Below are 25,340 nucleotides of genomic sequence, written 5' to 3'. Positions count from 1 at the left end.
CCTCAAACATTGTTTTTTGACATCTACTCATCAATTTCGTTCCTGAATATCCATATTGTAAGGGTTTTAAAGGAATATCAACAAACCGGAAGTCGCCATCTTGAATTTCAAAACTACCTCAAACATCGTTTTCTGACATCTACTCATCGATTCCGTTCCGGAAATATCCATACTGTAAGGGTTTTCAAGGAATATCAACAAACCGGAAGTCGCCATCTTGAATTTCAAAACTACCTCAAACATCGTTTTCTGATATCTACTCATCAATCCCATTCCGAAAATACCCATATTGTAAGGGTTTTTAAGGAATATCACCAAACTGGAAGTCGCCATCTTGAATTTTAAAACTACCTCAAACATCGTTTTCTGATATCTACTCATCAATCCCATTCCGAAAATATCCATATTGTAAGGGTTTTTAAGGAATATAAACAAAACGGAAGTCGCCATCTTGGATTTCTGAACCACTTCAAACATAATTTTCCGACATCTACTCATCAATTCCGTTCCGAAAATACCCATATTGCAAGGGTTTTCAAGGAATATCAACAAACCGGAAGTCGCCATCTTGAATTTCAAAACTACCTCAAACATCGTTTTCTGACATCTACTCATCAATTCCGTTCCGAAAATATCCATATTGTAAGGGTTTTCAAGGAATATCAAGAAACCGGAAGTCGCCATCTTGGATTCCAGAACCACCTCAAACATCGTTTTCCGACATCTACTCATCAATTCCGTTCCGAGGATACCCATATTGTTAGGGGTTTTAGGCAATCTCAATAAACCGGAAGCCGCCATCTTGGATTTTGAAACGAGCCCAAACATCATTTTCTTGCACTTACTCTTCATTTCCGTTCCGAAAATAAACATATGATGCGCGGTTTCCACAATAATCACACAAAACTTTTTTTACGAAGTAAATTCCAAATAACGTTAACCTTTTTTACGAACCAAATCCCAAATAACGTAAACTTTTTTTACGAACTACCTCTTTTTACGAACCCCCGTTTAGTTCGTAAATGGAGGTTTCGGTGTATTGAGTGACAATATGAACAACACCGAAAGAAGAAGAAAACACAAAACGAACAAGGCGTGCTTTGTTCTATTTCGTACACGTTGTGTAGTGATGTCAATAATAATAAAATAATAATAATAATAACAATAATAATATTAATAATAATAATAATAATAATAATAATAATAATAATAATAATAATAATAATAATAATAATAATAGTAATAATAATAATAATAATAGTAATAGTAATAATAATAATAATAATAACAATAATAATAATAATAATAATAATAACAATAATAATAATAATAATAATAATAATAATAATCCTATTACATGTTTTATGCTGTTTAGCTTGACTTACATATGCAGAAGTAACAAAAACGCAGGTTCGTTTCGTTTGTTAGATTTCGTTTAATTGGTTTAATCGAAATAGAGTATGAGATTGTAAGTATAGGTTTATCTACGTTCAAAACTGTTCCAATTTGTAGGTCATATTTTTTGGTAGTAAACGAACCAACTTCGGCTATTCCGTTTATCTGAATCCGGTTTCGGAAGAATTGGAAATAGTGATCAAAAACTGCAAAAAGGATCTCACTTACTTTTCTTGGAGATGGCCAAATCGATTTTCACAAACTTATAGGTTCAAAGGAAAAGTCTTGCAGTTTCATACAGAATTCCTTAATTTGTTGTGGATACTACTTTCGGTTCCGGAACTACAGGGTAAACAGATTTTATAGAGTTTGTTAGATTAGGTTCGAACAAACTTTCCAAAAACAAAATTTCTATTCAATAAACAGTTGTTTTTTCGAATTTCACGGTTATATTTATGAAGTAATGAGTAATATGAGAAAGGCATCATTACACCACTAGGTGGATTGAAATAGGTTTTTTTTATTTTTTTTATTTATTTATTCATTAATTTTTTTATTTTTTTATTTGTTTAGTTATTCATTTATTTATTTATTTATTTATATCGTTTATTTATACACGAAATTAAAAAGTTCATCGAGTTGAGTAATGTCTGTGTGTATGTGTGTATGTGTGAAATAATCTCACTAGGTTTTCTTCGAGATGGCTGAACCGATTTTGACAAACTTAGATTCAAATGAAAGGTCTCATGGTCCCATACGGAATTCCTGAATGTCATCCGGATCCGACTTCCGGTTCCGGAGTTATAGGGTAAAGTGTGTTCAATATTGTACACCGTCACTTAAACCGGCGATACAAAAAACGTAAAAAATTTTGTAAACTGTATTTAAAACCGTTATTCCCAAACTTAGGCTCATATGAAAGGTCTTATGGTTCTATAAAAAATTACTGCATATTTTCGGATACAACAAGCATTTAAAATCGTTAAGAGTGCGATGGCAAAATTGTAAAAAATCTTTAAAATACTAATAAAAACTAGTAGCGTTTGTACGTCATGTTAGTTGGTGACCGCAAGAACTGATTTCGATTATACCGGTCGTCGAGTTCCGGTGCTAGAATTACATATAATAGTGAATCCACTTCGTTTTCTTAAGGATGACCTACGCGAGCAAAGCACTGTTTCATTCGCTATGTTATATTAGTTAATGCACAAACAATTCCTTGGTTTCTTTCAAAAATCGAAGAGAGAAATTTTCAATAGAATACCACACTATTGTATCATGAGAAGAGTATCATTACACCACTAGGTGGATTAAAATAGGTTTTTTCGTTAGACGTCGTATAAACGTACGACTTTTTGAATATTGAATGTGCAGTTGTAGTTAACCCTTTCGTTAGTAACATTGTTCAGTTCTCTTAATCAAGCCAACGTTGTAAGTCGTTGTTTGTAAGTTTAACCTACTGTCAGTGGCTCAATCAAGACACTCCACCGGAAACGATTGTCTATGAAAGCCGGTCAAACTTGCTCCTGTTTGCCTGATGCTACACATGGTGGGTAAGTTGTGACCAAACGTGATAAGTGAAGCTACAACGCGGATCTAAGCAATTCGTCAGTAATACGCAGCAGGCCTTAAGTGTCTCGGCGTCCCTCATGCTGTGTTCTACACTGGCACGATTCGGAAAAGACACCGACAGACAGATACGACGACTTCCTGCTGTGTGCGTTCTTCTTGCTTCAAAATCGACAGTCAGCAACTGCTTTTACAGACATTGCAATCGAATCGAATCGGCATTGGGGTTGCTCTCTTTCGTAGAACCTGAGTAGAACCAAGCACGGTATTTTCCTGATCAGTATTAAAAACTTAATACTGATACTTTTGCCAAAGGAAACCTGCAAGCAACAAAGATCATTAGCTTGATGTCATTCGTTATTTACTATGATTAGAGTAATATTTATTTTCAATGATTTCTTTGGTGAAATTCTTCTGCTTCTACAGACTACACAGTCTATTTTTAGCGTACAAAACTATAGCATGTGTTTAGCACAGATCTAACTGATATTAACGTACGAGCTGAATTTTTTATTTGAATGTTTATTTTACATTCAGCAATTGATTCTTCATTAGAGATGAATGTCTTATCGATAAGCGGTTTTTGTATTATATGGTGGATGGGCCATATCTGGACTATACGGTGGATAAGATATCAATAGTAAATTTTCCTTCGACATATGCGGTCGTTTTTGTCTGATTTTTGCATTGAAACGATCTAACAACGCTATTTAGTATTCAGCTGTAGTATGAATCCATTTTTTCTGGCATTATCACATATTAGACCAAACACTGAATCATCAACACGTTATTGTTTTTGATCAAATGTGAACAAACGCGGTACCCACGTTGAAAAGAGCATTATCACGGTCAAATGCTCATGCATAATTGTGAACACATTGCTCTTTGATATCTTTGCGGTCTCAGTTATCGTTCTCTGACGTATAAAAAATGAATCAACAAATACCAATCAACGCGGGAAGTTCCATCGATCCCGTATCATTATGACCAAACACGTTTCAGAAGTGCACTCACGTTCGTGATTTTGTTCCGCAGTACCCAGCAGAACGTGTTTTTCATCTGCTAAATTTCATTTAAAATATGCCTTGTGAATGTAAATATTGTCCCAGAAAGTAGGGGAAGGTGTTCGATTGCCGGCACCTTACTGTAACTTTTGACAGAAAGCAGATAGCGTCATTTCGACAAATGTCATATGTGTGTAACAGCAATACGTTCTTTCTGTACCGTATACTAAAGCGAACAGACGCTTGTACTTTTTGCTGCGCTCAGAACAAATTTTAAATGCGTGAAAATCGACACAAAAGTTTTTTTCTGACTTTTTTTATAGTATCATAAATTGGAAAGCATCAATGGGAAAGGTGAGTGGATTGAATATTTATGAGGTGAAATCGATCTATTTCGGGATTTAATACCGGATGCTACCAAAATTTTCGCAACCAAAGTTATTTTTTCGTTATTTTCAAAATGTCTACCGATTTCGGTTACCGGCACCCCAAAGTGTTCAATTACCGGCACCCCATTTTTTTCGACAAATCGTGAAAAATTGTCAGTGACATGCAGAGGTGCCAAATCTGCGAATTTGTCTTTAAATTATCAAATTTCGTAGTTAACCTGCAAACCTTTTTTCGTCTGAAGACTTTTTACAAACTTTTGAAACTTCGATTATTTGGCGACTTTACATACTTTTGAAAATTGGCGCTATCTTTTTGTTTTGCCTTTCTCATATAGAAAGGTTATGCAATCACTTGAAAAACCGACTACTGAAAATTGGCCCAGAGGGCCAAGTGTCATATACCATTCGACTCAGTTCATCGAGCTGAGCAATGTCTATGTGTGTGTATGTATGTGTGTGTGTATGTGTCAAATAATCTCACTAGGTTTTCTCGGAGATGACTGAACCGATTTCGACAAACTTAGATTCAAATTCAAGGTCTCATGGTACGGAATTCCTGAATTTCATCCGGATCCGACGTCCGATTCCGGAGTTATAAGGCAAAGTGTGATCAATATTGTACACCGTCACTTAAACCGGCGTAACAAAACACGTAAAAAATTTTCTAAACTGGTCTCAAAACAACACAAATCGATAGTCATTATCAGTAGGCAACTAAACAATCCGATTCCGGCTATCCTGGTTTCCGGTATCCGGTTCCGGAAGTACCGGAAATAGTGGTCATATATACCAAAATGGATCTCACTCACTTCTCCCAGCGATGGTTTGCTCGATCTCCACAAACTTTGATTGGAATGAAAGGTCTTCCGGTCTCATACGTAATTCCTGAATTTCATCCGGATCCGACTTCCGGTTCCGGAGTTATAGGGTAAAGTGTGTTCAATATTGTACACCGTCACTTAAACCGGCGAAACAAAAACGTAAAAAAATTTCTACACTGGAACCATAACCGTTAATCCCAATCTTAGAATCACTTGAAAGGTTTTATGGTCCTACCAAAAATTATTGCCTATTTTCGGATGCAACAAACATTTGAATCGTAATTTAGAGTGCGTACTAGAAGAGTTTGTGTGTCATGTTAGTTGGTGGCCGTACGAACCGATTTTTATTATACCGGTTCTCGGGTTCCGGTGCCGGTAGTGCATATAATAGTGAACCCACTTCGTTTTCTTAAGGATGACTTACGCAATCAAAGCACTGTTTTATTCTGTATTTTATGCACAAACAATCTCTTGGTTTCTTTCAGATATCGAAGAGAAAAATTTTGAATAGAATACTACAATATTATATGTGCATGAGAAAGGCCTCATTACACCACTAGGGGGATTAAAGCAGGTTTTTGCTAACTAAACTTATTGTTTAGCCGGCATCTTTGGTGATATGCAACACGTGAACAAATTGACAGTCGTATACTGAAGTGACTACACCGATTGTCACATTCAAATTATAGGATACCATAGAAAATTCCTGAAATTTATTTCCCGGTGATTAGTGTAAATTCTTCAATTTCAAGAGAGCTTTACTCGAAGATTCGGTTCTTTAAGGGTTTCTGGTACCGCATGGGTACCGGTTTTATGCTAAGTGCACATAACTATTTTCACTTTTTACGTTCCGCCTTCGGTTCATCAGTAAGATTCAAATAATAGGTCTTATAGTTTGGAACCGACTTCCAGTTTCGGTATTATAGAGGGATGAATGTTGTTATGTGATAAATAATGTGGGGTAAAACAGGATATAGTGAAAAAATGAAATTGGGGTAAAGCGGGCATGATAGTGAATTTTGCGAATAGTCTAACTACCATTATTCGATTCTACTGATATTTTTGCCTAAGAAATGCATACTTTGAAAATATTTTCTTGGATTTCTATGACATTAAGGCTTGTTGGGACAAAATCTGAAAGATTGAATTTGGAATAAAACAAATTTTCTGTTTGTTCAATCCAAGATGCATTGTGATTCATTTTATAGTGCATTATTATTCATCTTAAAACAAATTACTTATTACAGTTACTTAATTAGGCTGCATGCCGAAATTTCGAACTTTTGAGTCGTTAGGGTCTGTGTAGACTTTCTGCAACCGAGTTAACTGGTTTTGAATATGATTTTCGAATTTTTTCCACAGTTCTAGGCAGCAACTTCGGGAAGTTAGGTGTATTCGCCTCTTTCATTAAAACATGGACTCCATTCACTTCATACTCTTCAAAAACGTCTTTTGCGTAGTGACAATATGCCAAATTAGGCCAGAATAGCGAGGGAGCGTCATGACTCGTAGAAATGGTAACAATTGCATCTTTAAGCATTCTTCAAGGCATATTGCCGGTAGTGATGAAGTTTTGGCTTGCTCGTCCACAGCTGCATATTGCTTGCCAAAATAAATATTTATCATTACGGTTCGGTTCAGTATTCACCTTGAACCTTGCCGGTGCCTTAAGGTATTCATGAAATTTGAAAACGTTTTCATTTTTCTAGCCACCGTACCTACGTATCGAAGGATTTGGTCTGTTCTGAAATATATACTTCACTTTCGCGTCCTTCTGGTGGTTCCTAAGATTGGTGGTTCCTAAGACCTTTCCTGGCTGTTGTCAAACGTGTAAGGATTTTAAGTCGTTATGAACAGTGTCTGCAGGAAAACCATTCCTAATGAACAGAACGTCATTCGTCTGCGAAATAATTCATGCATTTAGGAAGCATTTCCAGGGATAGACGTTTTTAGAGGTGTCCAGATTTCGTTACGAACAATCCTTATTGAGTGAAGTCGTTGTTTTGATCTTTTTTCCCGGTTGTGCAACGTGTGTAGCGACGACGCGAAATTCTGCACTCTTCCTGATATTCAGTTCCGGAAACAATGGAAGTAGTTGTAAAATTTCTAGCTATCATATCTATAAGCAGTTTGCCATCTCTTTCTCCAGGTCATTTTTTCAAAAATCGGTGATCAACTCAAAAAACTGTCTGTGCAAAATCTGCGCACGCTTTCCGTGACATAACAGCTGCTCGGAATCATTCTGATGAGCAAAAAAAAGTTCTCGCTGCTTCTAACCGCTCTGCCAGATATTCATTTTCTCTGTTTTCCCTAGAAAATTGAATACTTATTGGGGCTGATCGATTTAAGAAATCTGTGCACAGAATTGAAAATCTGGGAAATGCAGATTAATCTGTGAACCTGGCATTTCTGTATCTCTCATATCATGTATATACTGTAAACACTGGAAAAATCAATCCACTTGCTCATTTTCTTCCATTTACTCCATTTTAAACTACTTGCTATTTGTTACACCACTTTGGTCGTGAACCACCTCGCGAATAATATATTAAAATTTGGCAGTCAAGCAGTCATTTTGTATCGCTTACTCTTACTCTTTCAGTCATAGACCACGCGGGTGTACAGAAGGCGTCTCCATTCAACTCGATTCATGGCTATTCGCCGCCAGCCTCGGTAGCTGCGAAGGGTCCGCAGGTTGTCCTCAATTTGATCGAAACATCTTGCCTGCTGCGCGCCTCTTCTTCTTCTTATACCGGTCGTTTTTCGACATTCTAACAACATACCCGGCCCACCGTAACCGCCCGACCTTGGCCGTTTGGACGAGGGTTGGTCCTCCCAGCAACCGATGCAGTTCATGGTTCATTCGCATTCTCCACTTACCGTATTCCATCCGCACTCCGCCAAAGATGGTTCGAAAAACCTTCCATTCAAAAACACCTAGTGCGCGTTGATTCTCCACAAGCATTGTCCAAGACTCGTGCCCGCAGAAAATAACCGGTCTAATCATTGTTTTGTAGATAGGTTAAATCGTACGACGGCGAATTTTTCTCGATCGAAGCGTCCTGCGCAGTCCAAAGTAAGCACGTTTTCCTGACAATATGCGTCTCTGAATTTCTCTGCTGGTGTCATTATCGGCAGTCACCAGTCAGCCCAAGTACACGAGAAGATTTGGGAGAGTACCTTGTAGGCAGCAGAGTTATCGCGCGGTAATTGCAGCAATCCAGCTTATCGCCCTTTTTGTAGATGGGACACACGATTCCTTCCATCCATTCCTCCGGTAAAATCTCGTCCTTCCAGATCTTGGTAACGACCCAGTGCAGTGCTTTCACTAGTGCATTACCACCGTGTTTTAGTAGCTCGCTTGGTAGTTGGTCAACGCCAGCGGCCTTATTATTTTTCAACCGGCTTACCACCTCCTCGACTTCTTGGAGGTCTGGGACCGGCAGTCTATCGTCCTCTGCACGCGTTCCCAAGTTCGTTACCGCGCCGCCACTTTCGTATTCCGCCACATCGCCATTGAGGTGCTCGTCGAAATACTGCCGCCACCTCTCGATCACCTACAATTCGTTCGTCAGAAGATTCCCGTTGGTGTCCTTGTACATATTGGCCTGGGGCATATGGCCTCTGCGCGAACGGTTCACCTTCTCGTAGAACTTCCTTGTGTCATTAGCACGGAACAGCTGTTCCATCGCTTCGCGATCTCGGTCTTCCTGTTGGCGCTTTTTTCTACGGGATACCGAGTTTAGTCTGTTCCGCGCCTGTCTGTATCGCTCCTCGTTTGCTCTCGTGCGGTGTTGCAGCTTGCTCGCCCAAGCTGCATTCTTCTCGGCCACTAACTGTTCACATTCATCGTCGAACCAGTCGTTCCTCACGTTCGGAGCCGCCGTACCTAGCGTTGCTGATGCAGTGCTACCTATGGCAGAACGGATGTCTCTCCAGCCATCTTCAAGAGTAGCTGCACCAAGCTGCTCTTCCGTTGGTAGTGCCACTGCCAACTGCTGCGCGTAATCTTGGGCTACTCCAGCATCCCGGAGCCGCGCGATGTTAAACCGCGACGTTCGGTTGCGACGTTTGGTAGCCACCGTCGAAAGTTTTTAGCACATGCATACAGCAACCAAGTAGTGGTCCGAATCTATATTCGCACTGCGGTAGGTGCGAACATTGTTTATGTCCGGAAAAAATTTTCCGTCGACGTGGTCGATTTGGTTTTCGGTCTGTTGGTCAGGTGATCTCTAGGTAGCTTTGTGGATATCCTTGCGGGGAAAGAAGGTGCTTCTGACTACCATTCCTCGGGAGGCCGCAAAGTTGACACATCGTTGGCCGTTGTTATTCGATGCGGCATGTAGGCTGTTCGGCCCGATTACCGGTCGGTACATTGCCTCCATTCCTACCTGGGCATTCATGTCACCGATGACAATTTTTACGTCTTTGCGTGGGCATGAGTCTCCCTTCATGTGGGCAGCGCACGTTAATAATGCTGTAATTGAAAAAACGGCCTTTAATTCTCAACTTACACATCCTAGCGTTGATCGCCTGCCACTCAATCACTCGCTGACGCATCTTGCCCAGCACTATAAAGTCAGTTCCCAGCTCGTTCGTTGTGCCACAGCTTTGATAGAAGGTATCCGCTCGATGTCCGCTTTTCCACACCTTCTGTTCCGTCCAACAATGTTCCTGCAGCGCTACGACGTCGAAGTTGCGAGGATTTAGTTCGTCGTATATTATCCTATCGCAGCCTGCGAAACCTAGCGACTTGCAGTTCCATGTTCCAAGTTTCCCGATTGCCGATTGTTCCGGGTCGTATTCTCTCCTATATTATTCGTAATAAACATTTTACGGGCGGCTTATTGGGCCTACGCCAACACCCTGTCTCACCGGAGGATCATAGTGCTGTTTAACATCCCAACTAGCACTAGGATGATCCCATTGGTGGGGTTGCCACCTTGGATTCAGTTGGACGGGATACAGCATTTCATACTCAGTCACTGGATACCAGAACAGACGCTGTTTGAAACCACTCCTAACATGTAGTACATACGCTCCCACATCCTCTAAAGAGGACCCCCTTCCCTGTCAGCATACGACCAAGGTCCCACAGGGGTTGGTTATCCGATCTTTCTTATGGTTGCTCGTACCCCAGCCGGCACCGCGGGAACGTAGGGATAAGAGTTACTGGACGAGAGGCTAAGAGCGACACTGGGGCATGAATTACGCATTGTCCAGTTGTTTACCAACCAATTTTGTATCCAGTAATTACATTTAACTAAAACTTCGGCCAATTGTAAAGTTTGATGGATGAGAAGGCTGATTGGACTTATTTTGCACTGAAAATAAAATGACATTAAGTGGTATCATAATTACCATACAGTGAACGTGAGAAGAACTTCGACATAAACCTTAAATTTTGTGATAATTATTTCATACAATCATTGAGTAAAATCCTTTCTACGATCGATTACTGATGTCTCAGCAATGCATGATTTAATCCTAATCGCTTCTGCTGAGCTATTAGCCAAATTCCTGCTGACAAGTTCGACAATAATTGACAGTCAATAATTTAGGATTGCTGAGGTTCTTAGTAATTATACATTTTGCCGAGACAATTATCTCGATACTTTTTTGCCGAGGTTGAACAAAGAATTTTAAGGGGGGGTAGGGTCTAAATGATAAAAAATATCATCATTTTTGAGAAAATTTTTCAGAGTTATCGTGCAACAAAATAAATTCAATTTTTTTGCATGATAAAAAGCATCATTCGAACAACATTTTGTAATTTTTTCGTGGAAAAATAATGAGAAATAAGTCGGTGAAGAGGCATTTTTAGGACGCTTCTTAAAAATCACGATTTGCGATGTCCACTGTATCTCAGCGCAGACTAATAAGAAGTCAACAAATCAAAGCAGCATAGATAGAGTAGATGTTTTTCTAGAACCCAACGTTTCTGTTTGATTTTTTTCGAATTTTTTTAAATTTTTGGTGGTTGTTCAAAGTCAAAACTACGATTTTTCACGAAAAAATTCGCCATTTTGTAGCTGTAAAACCTCCCCAAAGTAACAAACAAGGAAAAGAAAAACGTTGGGGTCTGGTTTTTTATATGTATAAAGTATGTGCAAAATTTGAAAAAACATTGAGAGCAGAAAATTGTATTTGACAACAGTTTAGAATTATTTACAAAACTGGTATCACTACCTCCCCAGCTATCGACGCACGCACCGTAGTTCATTCGTATTCTTCGCATTGTACTTGCCGTAATATACTCCGGCCGTAAACGAGAGCGAGAGCTGCCGAATAAATCATACGTTAACATATTTCATCCGATGCGCACAGCAAGCAATTTCCCTGCGATTATTTTATATAAATAATCATCCGATGACAGCGCGGAAAGGCAAAAGTTAGTTTCGGGCCCGTCTGCTACTTTGCGCGCTCCCGTCCGTCAGGTCATGCGTTTCTGGGCTCTGTATGAGAAAGCAGCGCTCAGCGGAGGAATCGAGATACGATAGCAGACAGCACAATGGAACCGGTGGCGAACCCCTTCGCTTGTAATATCTAAATTTGAAATTCTTTCAAAACAGCCATAAAACGGCAGGATACAAATTGATTAATTTAAATTCCCCTGGTTTCTATAGATTCGATCGAAGGAGATTTTCTCGGTTTGCCATGCTGCTAAGCGACGGTGATGATGAAAACGCTCCCGTATAAGAAAAAGCCAGACGCAGACTGCTGGGGAACAAGTTGAGCGCGCGGAGTGATCGAAACCGACACGATTTAAGTCAATTTGTTCGGCTAACGGGCGGTGATAAGGGTTAACAGCCATTTTCTAAGATTTCGAAGGTTTCTTTCTGCATTGTATCAGTTGTGACGATGTGGGAGACACACACACAATAGGTGAGCCGACTCCTGACAGCCATTGTGGCAGGTGCTGCCAGTGTTCGGTCTCCCGTCGCGAAGGTCTGAACAATTCCGGCGATAAACTGTAAGGGAAGATTCCTATCAGCACGCAAGACTGAAAGGGTAAACATTTCCACATATTAACATCTCATCACTATCACCAATCATCAGGATGGGTAAACCAGTATGGGGTGCACGAATAATACATGCTTTTTGGTTGAACTTATGGCATAGGAAGGGTTCAGTCATCTGTTCTAAAGTGAATAATTGGATTAAAGAAAACGCCGTCCGGACGGGTGGGCGTGCAGTCCCAGGGAGATCGGTATTTATTGATAAAGGAATAATTAATCAAAACGGAGGCAGAATCCGTTCGTGTGAGAGAAGAAAAATGGGATATTCTGCAACGGACGTTGACAGCTTCCGAATGCATATTTACTACCAGTCTGGCTGCTGGGGTGGAATTTTCCTAATTTCGCTTTTTCTCTTAATTACACATAATCCTTGTTCATGGTTCTCTGGTAAAGTCTGGTGAGCACGATTATCAATTTGCCAAGTGAATACATACATTTTATACACCACTATATGCTCCCCTATACGGTGATTTTAGAAATGGGACAAGCCAGAAGTTGGTCATAACTAAATTGTGCTCATTTCTGAAAGGATTTTTTTTAACAAATACAATTGTTGCAATAATTTCACCGTGGAAATATTCATACTTTTCATGTTGGAAAGCAAATTTGTGCATTTTAATTATTACTGGACAAATCTCACGCCAACTCGAACAAATGTTGGCAACACCCTCTAAGTATTGAATGAAACTGTCTGGACATAAGACTTTGCCCATTGTGTTTTTTTACTTAAATTGATCTAGACTGACTTTTGAAAAAATCTAGACTTTTTTACTTTTCTGTACAAAAAATGGTTAGCAGCCTGTAAGCAGAGACACTTACATGCAGTCCGCGGGCAAAAAATGCTCTTTCAAGAATAATATCCAGTTCATGATATACATGCTTGAACCCTCCTGATGGATTGTTCGATAAAGATGCGTAAGACTAGTGCTAAACCTTCATAAAGAAACAAAATTCGCATATTTTTTCAATCATTAGGATATTTGAATCATAATACATTGCAATTATAATTGATAGAAGAAGTAAATTAAGGCATGATGTTATACAATAATAATATAATATAATATAATATAATATAATATAATATAATATAATATAATATAAAATAATATAATATAATATAATATAATATAATATAATATAATATAATATAATATAATATAATATAATATGATATAATACAATATAATATATTGGGAATACAAATTAATTCGGTTCGTTTAAGGAGTGTATCGATAAGTAGTTAGCAACATTCAAACAGTTATTACTCTGAAATGGCTTAATTTTTTGCAGCGTGTTTCGCGGTAACATGTTTGCACAGCTGTTATTGACATGTAATAACAGCTGTGCAATCGATTGGTTTCGGTACGGGTTATCATTTCAATGATGAGTCGAATTGATCCGGAAACGTGAAAGAAAATTCTGCACACTTGGTGCTCAGAAATTGGTGTCACGTACAACGAAATTGCAAAACGGATGAAAGTGCACCGCACCAGTGTCAAAAATACTATCCAGAAGTTCGATAAGACCGTTTCCATGAAGGATTTGCTCCGATCCGGTAGGAAAACGGGTCCCAGCCAGCTCGGCCGGGACTTAAAAGTGGTTGAGTACATCAGGAAAAACCCATCGGCGTCGACGCGGGATTTGGCCAAGCAGTTCAACACCAGCATCGGGATGATTCAACGAATCAAAGTTCGGAACTCCCTGAAAACGTACAAGAAACAGAAGATGCCGAAAAAGTCCCTGGTACAGCAAGTTCAGGCCAAAACAAGAGCGCGAAAACTGTATAACCGGATTCTACAGAATAAAGACGGATGCATCCTGATCGATGACGAAACCTATGCCAAGGAAGGCTCTCGAGCGTTGCCCGGACCGCAATATTATACGAAATCGGTGTACCAGGACCTGGACGACGCTGACACCACGGGGATCGATGGAAAAGTTTGGGCAGAAGGTGTTGGTCTGGCAAGCAATTTGTACCTGTGGTTTGCGGTCGTAGATTTTATTCACGAAGGGCACAATTAACGCCAAGGTGTACGAGGAAGAATGTTTGAAGAAGAGAATGCTGCCACTGTACAGAAAGCATAAGGCTCCTCCTCTCTTCTTGTCGGATTTGGCTTCAGCCCACTGCGCCAACTCCGTTCTACAGTGGTTGTCAAAAAATAATGTACAATTCGTGGAAAAGGACATCAACCCACCGAACTGCCCGGATCTTAGGCCAATTGAAAGGTATTGGGCAATTGTCAAGCGGCACTTTCGGAAGGAAGGTACAGTGTCCCAAAACATGCAGGAGTTAAAAAAAAACTGGACAACTGCCACCAGGAAAGTCACAAAAGTAACTGTGCAGAATTGAATGAAGAATGTCAAGTCCAAAGTGCGAGCGATTCACAGAAACTAGGATTTTCTTCAATATAATCAGTGAAATGCATAAAAATGTAATTTTTCTACAATATATCGAAAACTGATGTCAAAATATGTTTTTTCGCTTTTATATTCTCAATAATCAATGTTGCTAACTACTTTTCGATACATTCCTTATATTATTGTTTATATTAATTTATTTATACCCAGCTTTAACCAAGTTACGGTCTTTCACCGGTTTTAATACCATCCGTTTTTTTTTTGGGTCAGAAATGCATTTACTTCAAAATAAAAGGAATTTAAAAATTAATCCAAGTATTTCTAGTTACTACTTTTAATCACCTCTCTGGCACTTTTCGAATTCCATCTCGAAAAAATGTCTCGTATTTTGAGATGATCCAAGTTTGAAGCCAATTTTCGATTTCGGTAGTAATCAGAGGAAGCAATGTCAAGAGAATACGGTGGGTGCGGTAAAATTTGCTGTTCTTCTCGTAATGCACGGCTCAAATGCATCGATGGCAGCCTATACCGATCGCCCGGTAAAATATCGCTTAGTTGTAGCAGCCAGTGAGGTAAAATTTCATTTTCAATCGAATGATCTCAAATGAACATAAAATTCATGGTCACTGACCGTCAGCATATCGATACAATGTCTAGTTATATTATAATTCATATGACTTTTGCTGCCATTTTCAAGTGATGCTCGCAGAGTTCATCGTCAGTTGAATAATCGTACCAGTCATTTGAAGGTTTTGCTTGTTCAGTTTCAAGCGCTAAGTAGTCTATCTCCTTCATTGTCTTCGCTCTTGGTATCGAGTAAGTTCAAATGAATAGAATTATAAATGGAGTAAAGTATTAAAAATAAAAACTGTAGGAGGAAACTATTAATTTTGTAATTGATATTTCAGCTAACTGGTTTGTCTTTCATCTATTATCTTGAACCAATTCGAATGTTTACATAAACCTCATTTGAAGGTCGCTCTCACACTATTGAAAGAGATATTTTGTTACTTCAAGAGATCAACTGACGGTGGTTAAACTGAGCTTTGATTTGAAGAGAATCGATTGAAGAACTGAAGGCAGTCGGTTCGGTACATCAGCGAACGTTGTGTGTGTCAGAGTGTGAAGTTTACTGCAGTAGAGAGATCGGCAGTGTGTTTTACATTCGGTTTCAATTGAATGAAGTTTTACTACACTGGTAGCAGCTCATAGTACACTACACACTTTTGGTCCCACCAGATGCACAACACGACCTTCGAACCATGGATATTAGGGTTTGGTGTTGTTGTTGAAGTCTAGTGTATGTACGTATGTGTGTATGTGACAAATAGTGTAACTCAATTTTCTCAGAGATTACTGAACCTATTTTCACAAATTTAGATTCAAATGAAAGGTCTTATAGTCCCATCTTATCTTTATCCCGATCCGACTTCCGGTTTCGGAATTACAGGGTGATATGTACCACAAAAGGAAAATATAGTCACACACGTTTCTTAGAGAATTTCATTTGGATTCGACTTCCGGTTCTGGAATTACAAGGCAAATTTATGAAAAAATGTGCACTCAATTTTCTCCGAAGTTTTTTAACCGATTTTCTTAAACTAAGAAGCAAACCAGGAGTCTTAAAATTCTTTAAAAAGTTCCCGAAAAATTGATCCAGATCCGACTTCTGGTTCCGGTATTACAGTACGATTAGTGAAAATGTTCAATTTAATGAGTAGTATTTTTTTAAAGTATTCGACACAGTCCATCGAGATGAGCAATGTATATGTACGTGTGTGTATGTGTATATGTATGTGTGTGTGATTGTGTGTGTCTGTGTGTGTGCGTGTGTGCGTGCATGTGTGCGTGTATGTGTCAAACAATGTCACTCATACAATAAAAAATCTTAACTGCTACTAACTCCAAACACGACTTAAGTCGAAATTCGTATCTATTTAAACATAATTCTAGGATATGTTTTTTTAAATAAATACAAACCTTTCAACTTTACATACTTTGCTCACTAATTGCAAAGATTTCCGCATGTCTTGAACCAAGACATGCCCGACCGATTTTGACCTTTTTCTACAGAAAGAATATAAACGACTGGAAATACTTTATGTGATTGGAACCCCAGAGACCCGTTTTGCTATATGCCATTCAACTCAGTTTGACAAAATCGGAACATGTGTGTGTACTTTTCAAATACATTCTCTCTATTCCCAAAATTTTCACGATAATTGTTCAATAGATTTGACAGTTTTTGTCTCGTTCGGAAGTTACAATGTGATCACGAATCGAATGTTAATAGATCATGGCGGACAAACGAGGCGCAAACGAAAATTCGCATTCTTTGCAGTGCAGTGCACGTTTTGTTCAAACTTGGTTCAACCGATTACGATTTACCTGGGCTCTTTTGAAAACTACAAAGTTATCAATGATCAAGTGCAAATGTTTTCATGCCGATGCTTGTGGTTTCGGAAATGTTAACGAATAAGATTTGGGTTTGTATATAGTCATGAACTAACAAGACCTGTAAAAATGAATAGTTTGGAGCCAAAATTAGAGGATTTCGTTTTTTCAACTGACGGGTTAAAATTTTCAACACTGGATGATTCCGGAAATGACACTTATTCCCAGATGAACTTAAATACAATTCTTTGAGACCTTAAGGCGTTTGATTATAAGTTTGTGAAAATCGGTTCAGCCTTCTCTGAGAAATCGATGTGAGTTCTTGTTTGGGAGTTTCTGATCCAACCATTACATTCCACTCCAAATGATTCTTAAAGCAAACATTAAATTATATTCTTGCTCTTCTTCATACTAACAAATAAAATTAGTATATGTCGCTTATTTGACTAAAATCTTACTATAATTCTACATAAAAATATAAAACGCAAATAAAACTGCATAAATATAATGATGCAATATTGTTTACTAATGTTCCATCTTTTTGTAAAACTTATTTCTAACTTACACTGATCGATTAATAACTGCTACGATTGATTAATTGTAATTTTTGATTCTCTTGTTCCATACTCGGTCACAGTAAGACTTACAACCGGCTATACCCTTTTACGCTTCGTAAATTTCACTAGCCCTCTCATATGTCCACCGTCTTTCTCGCCACCACGCACGCTCGGGTAACAATATTCTCTTCGGATTGGAGACATGTTTACGATCTTCCACATCCTGCCGATGAATGTCGGTTCACAATTAGTCTGCTTCATTACCTTGGGATGTGGTACAGAAATGGAACCTGAAAAGCTATAAAATATTTTACGTAGTCGACTTCTGAAACCCTTTTTCCATTTTCGCCGACCGGTTCTATACCATTAATAAACTGGATATTAATTAAAAATATCTTATTAATTAGTCGTTTCGGTAGCCTTCCCATCTCGCTTCTGTATGTTGCTGTTTAGATGTGCACCCTTTCTCAATGCGTTGCGAGTCCTTTTTCCGAGCCTGATGCCCGGAAAGGTGGAATTTTCAATGGGGGGGAGGTCCCTGTATCTGGGTTTACCAAGTTAATTTATTTTTACGATTATGACAGTGCAGGCTTTTGTAGTAAAACAAACAAGATTAACGGGTTTCATTTGAAGCAGTGCGTGCACCGTTTGTTGGTTAAGTTAATCTCTAGGCAAATATAGCTAAATAGTGGAATCAATTGAAGGTGTTGGTAGCATGAGGACCTTTTTGTGATAATTGAACATGCAGAAGAAAAACGCACTATGGTCACGTGCGGGACATGCTCACCTTCTGAAAAAAAATTCCACACTATTATTTATACCGTAGTATCTAATTATGCCAGTTTTCGTATGTTCGAGTCTGGAAGGATTCTTAGTTTCAGGCTTTGCTATCTAATTATGCTAGAATGACTAGTAGGATATGCAAATTGGAATACCTTCGGACTATAAACAAGGTAGTGAAGGTAAGTGAGAAATAGTTATCAAAAACTGCTAAATGGAACTCTGGATAAATTTCAGTTCAAATGATTTTACCAAATGTCGTTGTTTTACCTGCAGAGGTTATACAACCAATGTGAAACCCGATTTTGGTCGAGTATAATATAACATTCGAATCGGTTCGTCGAGTGCGCAAATGTATGTATTTGTTAGTAACATTTATGTGCACTAACTTTTCTCGGATATTTGACTGTGTCGACTTTCACAAAATTAGCTTTAAATGAAAAATCGAACTGTACTTTCAATGTTTTAAGTTTCATCCTTTTAGCTTCCAGTTCCGGAATTATACACAGGCAAAATTCCGATTCTAGAAATGAGCAAAACGAGTTATGATTTGGGGAAAATAATATATTTTCATGTTATGATAATACACCATGATTAAAATTTCTAGGATCTTGATCCATTCGGACTGATTTCGCTAAAATTTAAACGAAACGCACTTGACGTTGATGGGTATAACTTCTGGCGTGTTTCTGCTACGATGGTAATTTATGCAACATACATTCAGGTGTTATGTGTGATTTTTGCAACGATGGTCATTTTTGCAACATAAATTCAGTGAAAAGCACGACGAGCTTCTTTTAAAATTAAAATATTTTGTTTTTGAAAAACGGCGACGCAAGAGATAACGTGTTTACTTGCGTTCTTTGCTTGATTTTGTGTTTCTGAATTTAAACACTTAAACGAACTGCATGAAAAAAACACGTGTGAATCAAACCTCTTAAAAAGAAACTCTATGACGAATTCTTGTCTTATTTACAATATTTAGGTGAATCAATACAGCTTGTGGTGTTATATCTATGAAACAAACTAATCAAAGTGCTTGAACAAAATATTTTTCTGATTTTCGTTAGATGGTGATTCAAATTCACAATCAAATTAAACGCCAGCTCTCGGAATATTATTCTAGCAACAACGGTCACATCAAATCTGTAAGAATACATTCAAACAAAATGTAACCTTTATGTTTGTCAAATGAAAAGCGTAGCCGTGCTTAGTCTCTTATGATGTCAATTTTCGATTCATTATCCTTATTTTTATGTTATGTTTAATTCTCTATCAGCCGGTGGGTTAAACAACACAATTATAAAATGAACATGCTTCAGGATCAAGTAAACATTTTCAGTACGTCTTGCTTTTCAATGTCTGCTTTTTGCTTTACCATTAATCTATTAATCTATCACATCACCTGAAGCAGAGGGTTCAATGTGATATCCGGGTAGAAAATTAGAGTTACGAGCTTTGAAAGAAATGCATTCTTCAAGTAACGCATTTTCGAACCATGATTAATTTTCATGGGACAAGAGTTATTGCTCATGATTTCATGATAAATTAAAATGATTGGTTTCATGATTTTCTAATCATGATAGCTGTAATGGATTTTTTTCCGTGTAAGGTGATGTATGTTAAATTTTTCAAACCGACATTCAAAACAGCGATACACAGAACGTAAAAGCTGTGCGTTCGAAACTGTCTTGCTTGGTACTATGGTCTTGCATAAAGTACTAGACCCGGACATCCGGTTTCAAGGTTACACGTTGATTAGTGCATGAAATTTTAAACCGTTATTTAGAGCGACGATGGAAAAAACGTGAAATTTTGTTCTAAATCGGGCAAAAAACTAGTCCAATTTGTAAGTCATGTCAGTTGACCGCCAAACGAACCGTATAAATAAATATATTATTTGAAATAGTAGTTCTAATTTCATAATGCCAAAACATACCAATATTTGTCGATAGTACAAGAATCAAATGGATTGGGAATTTGGCTTCGAAATTTTCGAAATAACTCTCTGCTCCAAATAAACAAATAAAGTTTTTCTGTTGTTCATTTCAATTACACTGTTAGCATTTTGTAGCGATGTGCATTGGAAACATTTATGCATGATATGTGAAATATGAAAACACTATAATGCTATTAGAGTGATCAGAATGTTGATTTGCGATTGAGGCATGTTAAGTTTCAAGTTCATTTACAGCTCCACGTGAAAGGTGCGAACTAAGAAGCAAGTTAAGATAAGATAAGATAAGATAAGATAAGATAAGATAAGATAAGATAAGATAAGATAAGATAAGATAAGATAAGATAAGATAAGATAAGATAAGATAAGATAAGATAAGATAAGATAAGATAAGATAAGATAAGATAAGATAAGATAAGATAAGATAAGATAAGATAAGATAAGATAAGATAAGATAAGATAAGATAAGATAAGATAAGATAAGATAAGATAAGATAAGATAAGATAAGATAAGATAAGATAAGATAAGATAAGATAAGATAAGATAAGATAAGATAAGATAAGATAAGATAAGATAAGATAAGATAAGATAAGATATTCACAAGCTTGAATTCAAACTAGAAGTCTTGTATTTCCGAAAAAAAATGAATCGAATAGAACAAAGTGCAGTTTGTCTCAGTTGCTTTAGTTATACCATTATATCTCTGGAGCTGATTCCGATCTCAGCTAGTAACCGTCTTGCAAACCAGGGGAAGATCACCTAACGTATAAATTTAAGATACGCTTCGTGATCAAAATTTGAAATACGATTAATATTTTCTTGAAGTGTTGTTATTACAAACATTCTCTCTGTTGATCTATAAGGTTGTCTTGGGTTCGCTATTCAGTCGCTGGTCTTATAAGACAGTTGTCGTGCGTTCAAGTCCCGATCTGGAAGGAATCTTAGTGTGAGTAAGATTTCAGCTTTAGCTTCGCCATGGTTCTGAACGATATGAATCGGCTGTGAAATCTGTTGAAGCACTTGATCAAATGCCTCAAATGTCATAAATTGACCTAAGTTTTGTTAGCTGATTTATTATGGACCAATTTAAAATGGTAATTTTAACATTAACTTTTCTAATATAGTCGAATGGTATGCAGGATCAGGAACCTCCGTTCAAATATCAGTTTGCCCAGCAATGCTACATCATTTCCAAAGAGAGAGGTAAAACTTTGAAATGAAAATTAACATGTGTTTGACATATAAAAGTTATTAAATTAAAGGATATTTTTGTTTTGTAATAAGAAGTGGCAAATGAATGCAATTAGAGTTTTTAGTATTTTTTTTTATAAACGCCATGACATGTTATGAAATTTTGCTGTAATGATAAATCAGTCCGGAAGCAATAAAATGGTTGATAATTATCCACAATGCGTTTAATCACTGCTAAAGTAAACTGAGCTACGGATATATACATGCAAAATATGTAACAAGTAATAATGCTCAGAAAAAAAGTATAATAATAAAAACGAAACTCTGTTGAAAGTAATGAACAGCTACCTCTCATCAAAACAGCCCGCAGCATCCCATCTGTCGGCATGGGTCCTTTCAAAACAAAACGAAATAATTTTACATGTTTTCAAAATATTTTTCCAAGTGTTCCTTTTCCATGTTTTTTTCTGTCCCGCTGTTTAGGCCAATTGGCCGTTTTCGGTCATAGCAAAACGTTTTACTACTCCTAATGACAGTGTAATAAAACTCATCGAACCGAGGTCATGTTACCTTAACGATGCCGAAAACGGCAGAGAATTGAAAGGAAGCCAAAAACACTAACCCTGCGGAGTGTCGAGAAAATGAAGGTTTCGCCGTCAAAGTTGAAAAAATACGCGCGCAAACACGCGTCCGCCCATTGAAATTGACGGTTCAAGTATCCGAATGACAGCGGTAATGTTTGAAGAAGCTCTACCACTTCCGCCAAAACCCAGGACGGTGGCTAGTTTGTGTTGTTCCCAACATAAAACATACTAAAATAACATTAATTGTAAAAAGAAAAAAAATGCAACGTGCTACATTTCAAAAAACGTATCGTTTTGCAACTCAAGAATGAAGTGATAGATTTTTAACTACAACTGTTTGGAGTACCGACAATTTGATTGCACGTGAGATGACATTTTATTTGTTCATACGACGGCTAACAAAATACTATTTGTATAGTACTACAATATGCGAAAGCAATAGATCGAATCTAGCCCTGGTTGGAACCATTTCACTTTTTTCCGGAGGGTCAATAATTTAACAAATCGTGCTTTTATATGACAACAGCGGCCGTTGCTTCCAAGTGGCGCTCGGCCGCTTCGGCTGCTTTGCGGTGCACGACCGGATAGATTGGGCCATCAATCTAGTAGTTTTTAGAGTCGTTTTTGATTGAGGGTCGTTGGCAGCAGGAAACTGACCGCGTGTTGATCGAGATGGCACAGGAACAACGGTGCAAAATGAAAACAAATAATTAATTCTTTTAGAGAAACATACGCGCTTTGGTGAACCCGCTCCACTGGGACGGACGTTTTCCAGTCGAGGTGAAAAAATGTAAACAGGGAATTTATGGCCTATTTGAGGGTTAGAATTTTTGACGGTAGGATAGCGGAAATAATTTATCCGTGTTCAACAACTATTTTTAATTACATCAAATGTTAATGCAATTCACCAGACTTCTGTTCTAATTACTGGTCAGAGTGAATAATGATATGGCGTACTCGAAAAGTAAATCACCACCGTTAATGTGATGTTCTATCTATTCTAGGGTCATGAACTAGTCGTTGATAATATTATTTATTTCCATGTAATGCAACGATGCATGTAACGAAAAGAAATGCAACCACATAACAAGTACTTACTCCATTTTATTCCGACGGCATTATCGATCACGAGCTATGTAGAGCAAATTTTTTTCTTCCTGAAAAATTATTGTATCATGTTTATAGTAATATAAATCTCCAAAATCTCTAAAAAAAGGCTTCATTGCTTTTTATAGTGATATTCCATAAGTGCATGAACCGTATAACTTAACTTCTCCATTTGAATAAGTTTTTTTTATTCAATATTATAATATAATTTTTAGGCACACTGCTTAAGCTCTAAGATGCCAAGGGTATTTACTAATCTTAATTACGACTAACTTAAAACTAGACTAGTATCATTATGTAATGTAGTATCGGGGTAGCGGATTCTCGAGTATTCAGCTTTCAGTAGGCGACTATCCATGTTGGCCGCATCCTTCGGTCCGTGTGGGTCCGCGAGAAACACCCCTAGGCTACGAAGGCCCGGCGGGTGGCCCGCATGCTGGTTTTCGACTGGAGCGGTGTTCCGTGGACGATGATGGTGGTGTTGCGGAAGAGAATGAAAAAAAAGTAAATATTGTGGAAACGGGGTAAAAAGGGTATGTGGGAACAAAATGTCTGAAAACGATAGAGATCTAATTAGTTGCCATCGAGATTGTGAAGAGACAGGGAAGGGGGAACGAAAAAGTTAGCGACAAAAAAAAAGATCTTGTTAGTTCCAATGAAGATGGTGGACAGGGACGGGATTTGAATAAGTTGTTCAACACAGCTTTATTGAACAGTATAAACTTGTCGATGACACATATTCTAATCGAAAAACTCGAAATAATTGCAAAAATTTGAATACCTGTAGTACAGAATGGTTCAAGTTTGACCATCTGTCATATGAATTATTTTTAACTCAATGTTATGTCATTAAGCCTTCTACATTACTCTTCTAATTTAATATTGGTAGCTGTTGAAACCGTTGAAATATTATTTTTAAGGTTTGTACGTAGGGTAACCACCATGAATGCATCCCTTGTCCGGCAGTGATATTATTTGAGAAATAATTATCCTACAGTGCAACATTTAACCGTATCAAACTTTGATACGGTTTTAGCTTTGCGCAGTGGCGATATCGTAACCAATGATGTACAACCGAGGTACGATTATTGCTAGTGATAATCGTTTAAAACCGCAACAAAAATTTTCTTTAAAATTAGTAACTTTCAATCTGAAAACAATGGACCATGTCGAAACTCATTCAAAGCATTCGATCGTATCGACTTACCAATACTTTTACACAAAAAATAAAAAAATGACATTGAAAGTAGGCTATTGAAAAGAATCGAATCATACCTAAAGAAACGTGAACAATTGGTTCTCAACCTACTGTTTGAACCAATTAATGTATCATCTGACGTACGTACGGCTCTCATCTAGTGTTTCTTTTAAATTTTGTATTTTAACGACATTTTCTTTATACTCAAAGGTCCGAAAGTGCTTATATATGCTAACGACATGAAGCCTTAAGGATCAGGATCAAGAGTAAACCAAGTTAACTTGTGTTGGTAATTTGTATATTACGTACATTTTATTTGGTACGTATGTCATAGATCTATGTATTCATATATGCAGTGTAACCAGTTCATCAAAGAGGCTTGCACCATTGAGTTTCAAACAATCTTTTTTAGCAAAAATTTATTCTCAAACGATCGTTAAGCCAGACTTTTTGGATGAAAAATCAGTTTTGATAAAATTTTCACTAACGTTTGATGGAAAATTGCTTAAATTTTATGAATGTATCAGGTGTTCAACTTTGCTTCCGCCGTTTTTTCCAAAAAATAATAGATTTTATTGCGAAAAGGTGCTTACAGATGTATTATTCAAAATATTGTCTGTCGCTAGCGACAACTTTCTTCCATCTTTCCGGCAATTTTTGGATCCCGGCTCGAAAAAAGCACCCCGGTGCACAGTGGTTCGAATCAATAAAAACGTGGACATAAATCAATAGCTGCCAAACCGTTCTTTTAATGCATATAGTTGCTTTGAAGAAATTATTTACAAATATATACCGCGTAATTTGATCATACCATTAATTGTTCATGGCCTACTTTGACAAAAAATGTAACCATAACTTTTTTATCTGAAGAGATAGAAATTTTTTTCTTCTACAAAGTTTTAGAACTATTAAAAATAATTTACTTTGTCAAATATACCAAAAGTCTAGGTCGCACCGTTTCGGATATACAAAGCGTTTTTATGGCAACCCCCTTAAAATCAGTTTTTTATTCATAA

The 25,340-nt window shown here is 37.6% G+C and overlaps 1 pseudogene; it reads left to right on the top strand.

Moving 5' to 3' along the window:
• The first annotated feature begins 24,160 nt into the window (after positions 1-24,160).
• Positions 24,161-24,282, top strand: LOC131439709 (U4 spliceosomal RNA; annotated as a pseudogene).
• Positions 24,283-25,340: the final 1,058 nt, after the last annotated feature.

The sequence above is a fragment of the Malaya genurostris genome, chromosome 3 (assembly GCF_030247185.1).
Source record: "Malaya genurostris strain Urasoe2022 chromosome 3, Malgen_1.1, whole genome shotgun sequence".
Classification (NCBI taxonomy): Eukaryota; Metazoa; Arthropoda; class Insecta; order Diptera; family Culicidae; genus Malaya; species Malaya genurostris.
The sequence above is the reverse complement of the archived record's forward strand: the minus strand, read 5'-3'. Positions and strand labels throughout refer to the sequence as shown.